At 36.4% G+C, this 11,415-nt stretch overlaps 2 pseudogenes; one reads left to right on the forward strand and one right to left on the reverse strand.

Moving 5' to 3' along the window:
• The window catches only part of LOC101567027, a 16,576-nt pseudogene extending 11,397 nt beyond the window's left edge, over positions 1–5,179 (forward strand).
• Positions 5,180–8,089: 2,910 nt separating this feature from the next.
• Positions 8,090–8,199, reverse strand: LOC111815592 (annotated as a pseudogene).
• Between the last annotated feature and the right edge of the window lie 3,216 nt (positions 8,200–11,415).

The following is an 11,415-nucleotide window of genomic DNA, read 5'->3' on the forward strand; positions in this document are numbered from 1 at the left end:
GCTTATTCTACTGAGCCATCTCCCCGGCACCTTGTACTATGAATAACTACTATGCAAACAACAATATGCAATGTAATAATTATTGTAACTGTCCTACTAGCCTGTGTTGAAATGAGCTCATTGCTATTTTTTCTCAATAAAGTTAATATTTAAAAAGAATACAAAATAGTGATATATGTTCTGTCTCTTATACCTTGGAATGAAACAGACAGAGAAGTTGCACTACTTTGAAAAATTAAAAAATAATGCACTGTAACTGGCAACCAATGAGCATCCAACCCTAGGGAATTTATATTGAAACAAGGAGAAAACTATGGAGTAGCAAACCTATAGGGTAATAATAAATTGATTATTATGAATCTTGAACACACTTGAAAGTTTGCTCTGTGCATGTGGCACATGTTGTTTGTTATATTCTCACTCTAATAAATTTAGAGAGGAACATAATAAGACCTTAATTCTCAGATAAATGTCTCTCGGTTAGTAGACTATAATTGGATAAGCTAAAGCAAACACACTTGTGCTAAATGTTTCTCACTGTGCTTCTTTATAGCAGAAAAACAGCAGGTAATAAGCTGGACCCATAATGCAATAAGGTAGGAAGTGGGTTTAGAAGAAGTTTCAATGTACATTTATAAAGAAGTTTAAAATTTGTAGTCCTTTATTCCAAATTTAAAAACTGAACATACAGGACAATATTTTTGCATTAAGAAAGATAATGAATAACAGCTTAAATTGTTGTAGTTATTTCCTTATAAATGTCATCAATATCAAAATAAGGATTCTCAAGGACATCAGCAGAGTAAGAAGATACAGTTAAGCAATTAAACTGACTTTCCTCTCATTAAGTTTTCATAATTACATTTTCAAAATTAAATGCATTTATGTGAGGGTCATGCCATTTTACTTTGGATAGTAAAAGTGACTTTGTTCAGCTTTCTAAAAAGTTGAGCTCTTCATATGGAATACTAACATACTGAAAGTTCTTATGAACAATTTAGAAAGTTACACTCCCCAAAACTGAATATTTAAATGATGCATGACATTTAATAGCTTTAAATTTCATTTACAAAGAAAAAAGTTTGTCTTAAAAATGAGTCTTGGTACTTTTTTGAGTTAAGCTATCTGTCATCAGGGAGGGCAATTGATGTAAATGAAGTTTCTCAGTGATGTGATTAATTAATTAATTTATTTATTGCATTTTAGGGAAGGGTCTATAGGGTGTTCAGTGTCTCACTACTAGATCTGACTCCTAGTGATCCCTGGCCCCTGCACCTGTTTGCAGGCACTTAAACCTACTGACCTATTTGGCTGACCCTCATGTGATTAATTTAAAGGGCCACTTTATACATCATGTGTAGGTATGTATGTGTACCAAAATTAAAATCAGTTATTTAATGACTTCAAGGAAGATGTTCCTTAGATATTATTTTTAGGATATTTAAGAAGACATAAAAGCAAACTTCTTTGCCACTTGAATTTTAGGATGAGTAGTAAATACATGAAGTGAAAAACCTGAGAAAATCCAGAAATCATTGCAAATTCTTCCTTCATTTCTATTGAATATTTTAGAACAGGACTAAAATTTATCTGAAGAAAATGTGCCCTTTGTGCACAGTCCTCCCTGCTTAAACAGCTGGTGCAGCACATTTATAACACAAGCCTGAGACATGAAATAGGACTGGAACCATCTGTGTGTGAATTTCCCTGTATAGGAGAAGAAATGCCAGGTGTGAGAGCAAAGACTGTCTCCACTGAAAGTAGTGTGTTGTTAAACTCATCATCCTTAAGGAAACAATAGCCAAAGCATGTCACAGGTTGGGAGAAATCACGAATGTACTCTTTAATCTGTACATTAAAACAAATTGCAAAGGTGAGAATTTGATTAAAGGTTGTTAGAATGATTCTATAGTAAGGAATGTTGAAACATTATTTTTTATGTGGATTTCCTGCCTCTACAGCCAACGTTCAGTACTGGTTAGAGTTATATTTCTATAATATCTTCCCTTCCCTTCACTGGAAGCATTTATCACTCTAATGATAAAATAGAAATCCTTCCATAAAAATGCAAGTTACTGTACCTTGAGTCTCAAACCTCACCATGCCTTCCCTCTACCTCCATCTGTACACTTTAAGATCTAGCTATATTGAATTTCTTTCCTTCATAAAAAAAATGTACTGTGTCCTTAACAAGTTTTAAGTTTTGGATCATGTTATCCTTTGGGATGAAAGTATCATACTTTGCTTTCTTTAGTTGGCTGTCCCCCATTCATCCTCTGAGTTTAGCCATCAGTTCTGTTTTTCACTAAGATACTGTTGTAGGCAATCGAGTTAGATAGAAATATTTTAGGAAGGCAGGCAGGGCCAGGCTCTCAAAAGAGATAACACAAAAGTTCAGATATTTTGCAACTATGAGAGGGATGGATGCTCCCACCATGGGCCAGACCTAAAGACCAAAACTCAAACAAATACCGACCTCCCTAAAAATTGGCATCTGAGATTGATCATCACCCCGAGGGAGACTGAAGAATCGTTAATCTCACTACTACTGGATGGCTACCCCACAAAATCCTGTTCTACATTCATACCTGATTGCTACATGACTCGCTTCCCTATTTGGTCCTGAACTTAATCAATTTTACCTGAGCAATGATGCTTGTAATCCCATTGGGTGACCATAGTTTTGTCCCACCCCACATCCATCTAAGCGAGTTCCCATGTTCTTCACCACCTTAGACCTGCCTCACCACATGGTTTTACTCTATAAAAGTCCCTAGAAGAGACAGCTTCCCGTGGAACAACTCGCTCGGGCCCCCCTCCTGTCCCTCTCTCAGACAGGAGCTTTCTTTCCCTCCATAAATATATTCTGCTCATAACCTCCGTTTGTTCCTAAAATTCATCCTTTGGTTTTAGAGAACATGAACTCGTGCAGTTCAGGTTGGGAGATCATTTTTCCCTACGTCATTTGGAGGCTCCCTGTATCATTTGGAAGTTACCCACCCGAGTTCAGTTTTTCTCCTTGTATCAGTACAATCAAAATAGGAAGAGAAATAAATGTTCTTCACGCCCAAAATTTTGTGTGTTACTTCCTTCATCGGTGCATGTCTGGCAATTAATATTCCTACTGCCCAGTTACCTTTCATGTGCGCTATAACGCACATTTTGCTCGTACCCTCCACTAAAGCTTCATTACAAGTAGGCATGTCTGCTCTGTTTACCATTTAGATGAAGTATTCAGAAATGTACCTGAAATAGAGTAGGAACTAAATAGATAAGTCCACGAATTTGAAAATATTTATATAAAAATGAAAAACGCAGGAATACTTGCACTTAGAAATGACTGATTGCTTAATTAAACTGAAATAACATTTCCCAGAGGCATATGTTACATTTATATAGTATACTATACTGTATATGGGTGCCTACACATAAATTCATTAATTAGCTGGAAATGCAATAAGATGCTAAGGCTGGAATCAGGCTCTAGTAATCAAGAAAAGTTGGGCAATCCTATCAGGGTGGTGCTCATCTATGAGTTTTCCAAGAAACATATGCCTAGCCATTCAATTTTATTAGGCAATGAGTTCTTTGGATACATAATTTGTTTGCAATGAAGTGCAGTGACACTTGAAATCAGAATATATATATATATATATATATATATATATATATATTCTCCATGATTGGCATTTCTATATGTTGATGGCAAGTTCCAGTGGTGCAGTAATTTGGGAGATAAAACAGCATTGCCCAAAGCTATAGATGGATTCATGCAGGAAGCAGATTTTAAAGGCATTCAGAATAGATAAAAGAGAAAATATAGTTATCAGTACCAGAAAACATAGTTGAACTTGAGACTCAAGAGTCAGAGAAAAGGTATTAATCTCAACCTGGGCACAAATATTAGTGTGGATCTTCAGGGTGGAATCAAAAACAAGGAAAGGAAGAAGTAAAAGTGTGAGATATGAAGAAAATATATAATGTGGGATTAATTTTTTATAATATGATTATTGGAATAGGTACATTATCACTTATCTTCTAGCATATCCTCACTCCAAGGCATTTACTTAATCATTCTTGCCACTTTCTGAAGCAGATCTGGTAGTCTTCTTTTTTGTTTTCAATCTTTTTCATTTATTTGGTACAGGGTCTCACTATATAGCGCAGACTTATAATGATCTTCCTATCTCAGCCTCCCCGGCACTGGGATTCTAAGAGTACACCACCATGCCTAATTTCAAGTGCTATACCCCAGTCATGGTAGTTCTCTTTTATGATTATATCTTAGCTTCATTTTCCTCATTGCTTTGGTGCATAGGATTAATTCAAAATGTTTGTTTTTCATGGTCACTTGGACTTTGAGAAAGAGCCACAAGTTGCATGACACCAGGTCCAATGAAAAAGGCAGTGTAGGATGCAGTGTAGGATGCAGTGTAATGTTTTTAGAAGTCTGCCTTTCAATTGTGTGGCACATTTGATAGTAGTATTATCTAAAAGATATTACAAATTTGCTTCAGAAAGCAGTAAGAACAGTGGAATAAGTTAGATAAAACTCGTAGTATTTTAAGGGTGGTCATTGCAAATGGATTGTAACCATAAATATATGTTTCTATTTATTTGTATTTAATTTTTGTCCTTTTGAGACAGTATGTTGCTGTGCAGTTCAGGGTGCTCTGTAACTCACTTTGTAGCTAGCGTTGGTCATGAAGCAATGATTCTCCTGTCTCAGCCACTTCAGTGCTGGAATTACAGATGTGTACCACCATGCCTGGCCCAAATATATGTATTTTAATTCAAATATTCTCCATATTTTCTATTCACCCTTGACAGTATGTTTTCTAAACCAATCTGAAAGCATAGCAAGATAAAAACCTATATCTCATCCAACTAAAAAATTTATCACCTTAGTAATCTTCGTTTTTACATTTTTCACACTCACCTGTACTCAGTAACATTCCCATGTTCTCATCATTTGTTAATCTTTCTTCTGTATAATCGCATCCTTGAAAACCATTTAAATCAGATGTCAGCGCTGTAGAGAAGTGGTGCTGTATTATTGGTGTCTTCTCTCCCCTTTGAGGAGACACTTAGCATCTCAGAACTTTTGTTTGTGCATCAGGCCATGGATTCTGATGACATCCAGGAGCCATACACTCCAAACCACCTGCACAGTGCTTGATACCCTTTCCAAAACAAAGTAAACAGAAACATTCAGCCTTAACTGTATTTCCAAGTTTCTGAAAATCTTTCTACAGATGATAAAGTGAGGGGCCTAGAAATAGCTTTATTTGATTCTTACCTGATCCCCTTGGGCAAGTCCTTCGATTGAAAATAACTTGAAAAAAGGAGAAAGAAAAGGTAGTTCTTGAGAACTGTGCTTAACGATAATGCTTATAATTCTTTGAATCAATTGAACTATTGAATATCACATGAAAGTTGTAAAATTAAAAGCCTGGTGGAAAAGATAATTTAAGTAATAGATACTTCCCCCATACCTTTTTCAGTCCATCAAAATAATGAGCTTCTATCCAGAGGGGATAGCTGATAATTTCACAAGATAAAAGGTTTTGCCATATTATGGCTTTATCAAAAAAAAAGTGGGAACAAAGTTCAGTGGTGATAAAGCAATAAAATATAGAGGAAAAGCATAAATAAGTATTATAAAAAAGGATTACACGCATCTATGTAGATCAAAAATCATCTGCCTGGTGCTGATGTTTGCATTATGCCAGCTGGAATTTCCAGACAAATTGCTGCATCTTTAAAGATTAAACTAATGCTCCTGACTGAATGAATGTAGTTAAATGCCAGTGAATAAGATGGAGAAATACTTAGACTATGAAAATCAGACAGATGGCTTGGTAAATTAATCTATAAGTATCACAAGATAAGGTTACTCAATGACAGTAATAGAAGACTGTGTTCATTTGCAGGAATATCATTAAAAATGTGAGAGTAATGAAGATTGGGAGGTAAGCATAGGGAAGCTGTTATGCAATTTTCATTACAAAAACCACTCCATGTACTATCACAGGTTTTTTGTTTTGTCGTTTAGAGATAGGGTTTCACTATGTTGTTTAGGCAGCCGAGAACTCACTTTGTAGCCCAGACTGACCTCAAAATCTCAGTGATCCTGGTGCCTCAGCTTCCTGAATCTGGGATTAGAAGCGTGTAATGCCACCTCAGGTTTACTATGATCACTGTTCTACATGGTCAGGCAATTGAAAGAAGAATATTTAAATTCAAAATTATAACATCAAGCAATGTGAAGTCCTAAATGATAAAGGCAATTACTTTTAAGTTTTTGCAAATATACTGTGTATGTACATGGGACTCCTTGAATTAATCATTTCTCTTTTTCTTTTTCTAAGACTTTTTGCAGTACTCTGGATTGAACCCAGAGCATTCTCACTATATGAAAGCCCCAGCATTTTGATACAACATTTTCTGATGTTGCCCAGGAAGTACTTGAATTTGTGATCTTGTCCCATCTTCCCAATGGGTTAGTACTATATGCAACTCATATTTTTCTTAGATATTAAATCAGAACAGTTTTTTAAATTGATGACTGTAGTACAGAAGCAAAGGAGACAATTAGCTAATGTATTTATAAAGAAAAATCAGGCAGAATTAGTACATTTTATTGTTACTTGATTTTATGATAGAACAAATGCATCTGAAAATTAAAATTATACACCACACTTTCACATGTGTAACAGAGGATACAGACAGAAAACTTGATTACATTTGCATTTAAGACTTATACATTTTTTTTTGGTTAAATTTCTGTATTTTGCTTAGGGTCTCACTACTCAGCTCAGACTCACAGTGAAGCTCCTGTTTTCAGCCACTCCAGTTCTGAGATTCCAGGCATGCACCACCATGCCCAGACTTGGGCCTCAGACTCAGCGCATCCAGGGGCCAGGCTGGTGCAGCATGTGGTGCTGGGAAGTGAACCCCAGTCCCTGCGCTTGCCTAAGCAGGCGCTTAGTCCACTGAGCTCTCTCCACAACCCCATATTTAAGTCTTAGTGGAGCTTTCATTTTAAAATTGCTGAGATTTTGTGATCAGGTTAGAGTCTGGGGGCGAGAGTGCTTGTTCCAGCTAGCTCATCTTAACTAACTTGACTCACTGAAGACTGCTGAAGGAGATTGCATCACAGGGATTTTGCCTTCCTCAGTGATGAGCTCACTGGTGCTCATAGAAGAATGAGATGGCAGGAAGTGGGCCTCGCTGGAGCAGCTGGGTGACCGCAAATGCTACGCGAAGACAGCGCTCCCTTTGGAAGTCGCCTTTCTTCTTCCAGGCTGCTGAGCAATAAGCACACCCTCTTCCTGTCCTAGCCTTCCACCGTGAGGATTCTATCTTGGAGCCAGAAACCGTGACCTAAAACCTCTTCAAATAGACCCAAATTAAACTTCCCCTGTTTCAATCAGTTAAGTATTTTTTTTCTCTAACAATAGGAATGCTGACAAATAGAGTGACTGTGATCCATTTCCTTTCTATAGCTTGATATTATTATCTAATACCATGGAAAAGACTAAGTGTACAAAGGTATTTGTAATTAGGTTTGCTGAAGAAAAGGTTCCTATGAGATATTTTCTGTAAGAGTAGTATGAAGTGAGCCAATTAGGCAGGAAAAGAGAAGCATGAGTCCTATTGAAGTTAAAGGTGTAAAAATAGAATCTGAAATAGCAATTATGGATAGTACAAGAGTGAGCTGCTGATGACAGTAAGGTGTTGTTGTGATTCAAGTGTTAGTATAAAGCTACGCTCATGAAGCTAGAGTAATAAAGACATTCTCCTCTCACTTGCCACATTGTCTTCAGCTCTGTCGAAAAGCCAGTGAGCAACTAGAATCATTTAAAAGGAAACTCCAAGGGAGGGCCTGGAAAATCATGCTGATTGGAAGGTGGGAAAGTGAAGAGAGATTTAGTTCAACACAGAATTTGTAGTGATGGATATTGAAATGCAGGAAAAGTAGCCTAAACCAGAGATACAAGCAAAGTAGATGAACTGATAGATTAAAAAAGAGATGAGAAAATGAACAAACCAATACTGTGGTAAAAATAAGCAAACAAACAAAAAAAGAGAATGTAGGATTTGTAAGAATATGCTTTAGGATAGAGGACGTACCAGATATTAAACTGATAAGAACAGATACTACACTTGATCTTAGCCAAAAGGCTGTGCATTCAAAATGGTTAAGATAGATATATAGTTACTTTCTTTTAATGAATAGAGGGATTTGTTCTAATAGTGTTTGTAAATAGGATATCATGTCCACATCTTGTACAGCAATTAACCACTAGGAAGAATGTATGCAATGTGTTAATTATTGAAACTGTCCTACCAATTTTTTTGAAACTGTCTCATTGCTATTTACTTCTCAATAAAATTATGGAAAAAAAGAATAGTTAAAATAGAAATACACCTACTTTTGCTTAACTCAATGAGAAGAAAGATCTGTACTAATAGTGTTTGGACTGGATATCCTGTCTGTATCTTGTACTATGGATAACCACTAAGAAGATTACAATGTACAATGTATTAATTATTGAAACTGTCCTATTAATCAGTTTTGAAACTGTCTTATTGATATTTGTTTTACAATAAAATAAAATAAAATAGAATAGAATATGCTTTAGGGAAAAAAAACTGTTACAAAGAGGTCTAGAGAGGAGGTTGGTGGTATAATTTTATTTAATTAATTAATTAAAATATATTTGGTTGTTGCACAGTCTAACTATGCAGGTGGGACTCATAGTAATCCTCCTGCTTTCAGCCTTCCCAGCTCTGGGATGACAGGTATGCGGCACTATGCTGGGATTCTAGCCAGCTCAACCCATCCTGGGGGCAGGGCTGGCATGGCTTGTGGTTCTTGGGATCAAACTGAAGTCCCTGTGCTTGCCTAAGTGTGTTTCAGCAAGTGCTTTAGTCCACTGAGTTATCTTGCTGGCCCTTGTGGTAGAATTTGAATGTTTAATAAAATATATGAAATAAATAGGTCCCAGATTTTTGACCTGGCATATGGATGTGATGTTTACCTGAGTTTGAGAAGAAGAAAATGGAATGTTGCATAACATCATCACTTAAAAAATATTTTCAGGACCAGCCAGATAGCTCAGCAGATTAAAGTACCTGCTTAGGAAGGCACAGGGACTGGGATTTGATCCTGGGTGTGTGGTGCCAGCCCTGTTCCGAGGGTGTGCTGAGAGGGCAACTGAGACTGGGCATGGTGGCTTATGCCTGTAATCCCAGCTCTTGGGAAGCTGAAAACAGAAGAATCACTATGAGTCTGATCTGCGTAGTGAGACCTTGTAGACATACTAAATACATGTATATATTTAAATATATACATTAAGCATATATATTTTCCTTTTATTTATTTATTCTGATATAATCTCAATATGCAGTCTAGACTCAAGTGATCCTCTTGTCTCAGTCTCCCCAGCTCTGGCATAAAAGGTCTGCATCAGTATCCCCCGTTTCAGAGCCAGCACAGTCAGGGTTCCTGGGATGGTATGGCATGCAGTAACAGGGATTGAACCCAGGTCCTGGCACTGGCCAGCCAGGCACTTAGACCACTGAGCTTCATCTACAGTCCCATATAACATGATCTTATGTTAACAACTGCCTTAACAATAGAAGTTAGACCAATTATTTCTTCATTTCAGTATCACTTTAGACAGGCCTACATCCTTCAATTTTAGGTCTAAAGCCTATGGCTTTTGAACTGCAATATCACTAAACCTTTCATATGTCAACTAATTAATAAAGTTTCCTATAGCTACTGACATGAGGATCACCAATTAGTATAATGAGAATATTCCAGAGGAGGCTTGGGAACGTGAAAAAGCCATTATAGAGTAGTTTCTCATGTCTATACCACATGGATTTAAATCTCGATAACGACATTACCCAAGGGAATAATCAAGATCTTAGAAATCTTTACTTATATATTACATTTTAATCAAACATTTATTTACTACAGTTTGAGCATCTCTAATCTGAAAAGCAAACCTGAAGCACTCCCACCTCTCAAACTTTTCTGTATATCCACAGGAAACTACAAGCAGATAATTCCAACCCTGACCTCAAATGATAGATCACAGTCAAATGTTAGTAGAATAAAAATATTCTATAACATTACCTTCAGGCTATGTGTATAACATTTGCATGAAACATAATTGAATTCTATGCTTCGATGTCTATGTTTCTCCGAGGATCATTGTATTTCATTCTATACATGCAACATTCCAAAATCAGGAACAAAAATCTGAAATCCAAACATACCTGATCCTAAGCATGTCAGATAAGAAATACTGGCTAAGGCTTAGAGATACAAAAAAAAAAAAAATAGAAGTTAGAATTCAATAAAAGTCACTAGAATAGCAGTGTAGTGAAGGAAAGAAAATCTTTCAAAAACAGGCACATGCTTCACATTACAGGGCTCTGTGAGAGGGATGCCTCCTGCTTCTCCAGTGTAAAGGGTGCCCGATGAAGAGATGTGAACATCCAGCCATGGAGAGGACCACAGAAAAGTGAATGCTTAGAAGGAATCCCGATTTTAAGAAAGACTAGAATGTTGAGTGAGCCATTTAAAGTAAAGAAGAGGGGACGGTGAGATGGCTCAGTGAAAGAAGGGCTTCCCTGGCAAGAGCAAGGATCAGAGTTCAATCCCCAGTTCCACCAAAAGAAAAAAGAAACAAAGTAAAGAAGAATGCGAGATGGCAAAGCAGCAGTGTGAACCCGTCCCTGACATGGGAAGCTCGGCTCAGGTGACAATAACTGATGAAGAAATGTAGTGCAGCAATGTATGGAAATTTAAGATGAGAAAGTGTATATTCTTTGTGATTCTAAAACACTGAATCATGAAATTTATTATCCCTTCTCTCTGCACACTCCATTTCACATATCTTGAGATAGTTAAAACCTGGCTTCATAGTATAAAGATTTCTGTGTTGTTCTAAGTTAAAGGATATCTGAAAAATACATGATTTAAAGCTTTTCTACACTATCTTTTGTGAATAAGATGAGGAGAGTTCCTTTGTTTGTGATACATATTGAAACTAATGGCTAATTAAAGAGATATACTCTTGGAAAAAGTCTAATATCTATACAAAAGAAACATCTATAATTATGACAGAAAGGATAATTAGGATATCTTCAGGGAATTTAGCATCAGTTTGTAAATTTTTCTGTACAACTTCACTCAAAAATCTACTTCATTTTAACAGTATGAATTCCAGAAATGTTTGAAGAAATAAAATTATTTTGTTAACCAGAAAATTCTCTTATTTTTTTTTTCTGGAAGTAATTAAATGAATTGGTCTCTGTAGTTTTGAAATTCTTTGTCAGAAGCATTGTCCTATAATACTTTGCTGCATAGGAAACACTTGTTCACACGTTGTC

Source organism: Octodon degus, unplaced genomic scaffold, assembly GCF_000260255.1.
Source record: "Octodon degus isolate 3935 unplaced genomic scaffold, OctDeg1.0 scaffold00018, whole genome shotgun sequence".
Classification (NCBI taxonomy): Eukaryota; Metazoa; Chordata; class Mammalia; order Rodentia; family Octodontidae; genus Octodon; species Octodon degus.